Source organism: Doryrhamphus excisus, linkage group LG16, assembly GCF_037039965.1.
Source record: "Doryrhamphus excisus strain RoL-2023G ecotype Guam linkage group LG16, RoL_Dexc_Guam_v1.1, whole genome shotgun sequence".
In the NCBI taxonomy this organism is placed as follows: domain Eukaryota; kingdom Metazoa; phylum Chordata; class Actinopteri; order Syngnathiformes; family Syngnathidae; genus Doryrhamphus; species Doryrhamphus excisus.
In genome coordinates, this window is record NC_136372.1 from 4,364,774 (window position 1) to 4,366,666 (window position 1,893).

The following is a 1,893-nucleotide window of genomic DNA, read 5'->3' on the forward strand; positions in this document are numbered from 1 at the left end:
ATGCCAAAACATCTGGATTGGGGGGGGGGGGGTGATTTAAGCTGAGCCACGTCATGAGTAGTCAGTATCAAGCCTCATTTGAAGCTCAAGGTGGGGGTGATGGTGAGGGTGGTATGCCGTGGAGGCCTCATGGTGCCGGATCGTATTTCAAACTAAGTGTGAGTCAGGCAAAAACGCAACATTAGTGACTCAATGCGACTTCCTGTAATCGAGCGAAGAATCAAATCATATTCTGCTGTAAATGACCGCAATGTATCTCAGCCGACACCTGCCTGGTTTTCCCATGTGCTGTAATACACAAGTGAGTGGGGAAAATGAATGACTTGTGACTGCCTATCGACAACAAAGCAAGGCATCTCTGCTATGCTGCAGCTGCACGGGAAACTTCACCTCAGCTAAAAATCGAACCAGCTATGATAATTCTGAAAATTGGTGATAATTTGACATATCTGAAACTAATAGTGTTCTCTTTATTCTATATATTTAACTATATTTATTTTTCATATAGTACATAGTTTGGAAGCTATAATGCTGTATTATTATTGTTAAGGCATAAAGATGCTATGTGTACTTAATGTAGCGAGCAACTCTTATAATAACATGTCCATAAAATATGCTTTATTAGCTGAATGTCTGTCCTTGTTAACCTTGCTTGAACTATGGAGACTACACCGTTTAGCAAGAGTGGGGGCGGATCGATTCAAATATCAATGTTATCGATATCAAGGGTGGTATCAGTAGTGGATTGATGCTAACGTGACGGCATGAATATTTTTGCAAATATCTGTATTGTTTATATCGACTTATATTGTTGTAGTTATGTATTGATGGCAGATAGTGTTAATAAAAATAAAAATAAAAATAAAAATAAAAATAAAAATAAAAATAAAAATAAAAATAAAAATAAAAATAAAAATAAAAATAAAAATAAAAATAAAAATAAAAATAAAAATAAAAATAAAAATAAAAATAAAAATAGTAGGTTCCTGGCTAATAGTAAGTAGGTTGCACGGCGGTCGAGTGGTTAGCGTGCAGACCTCAAATACTAAATACTAAATACTAAATACTAAAAAATAATAAATAGGCTGCACGGCGACTGAGTGGTTAGCGCGCAGACCTCACAGCTAGGAGATCATGGTTCAATTTTTTGCATGTTCTCCCCGTGCATGCGTGGGTTTTCTCCGGGTACTCCGGTTTTCTCCCACATTCCAAAAAAACCATGCTAGGTTAATTAGCGACTCCAAACTGTCCATAGGTATGAATGTGAGTGTGAATGGTTGTTTGTCTATATGTGCCCTGTGATTGGCTGTCTACCGACCAGTTCAGGTGTTACCCCCGCCTCTCACTTGAAGACACCCCCGCGACCCTCACGAGGAAAAGCGGTAGAAAATGAATGAATAAATGAATGAAATAATAAAAATGAATAGTATACAATACTGTACAGTAGCCCAGCTCATTAGGGTTTGGGTGTCTAAAAGGCTCTGTCATTATTTAGTTCCGACATTGAGGATTTCATGACCAAAAGGCCAGAAATAACCTGCCAGTGTAGCAGCTCCAATAAGAGAAATCCTGTGACTGCTGTGCTGTGCATACTTTCCCCAGGAATGGAATGCTTGCTGCTCCCAAGGCAGACACGAGGAGTTACACCCCCCGCCCCCCTTACACACTTGTTACAGCACACTAACAATCCAACCGTTAGTTTAACTCATTTCTCCACCTTACTTAACGGATTAAGTTGTTTTAAAGCGAAGCTTTCTAAAAAACAAAACAAAAGCCTTCTATTTATGGCGACCCATCTCCCCTCCCTCCCTTCCCCAGCGCTGACGTCAGCACGAAGTTATTTTCATGAATGGAGGGGGCGGTCACGAGGACGCGGTGACGTCAGTGCTTGCG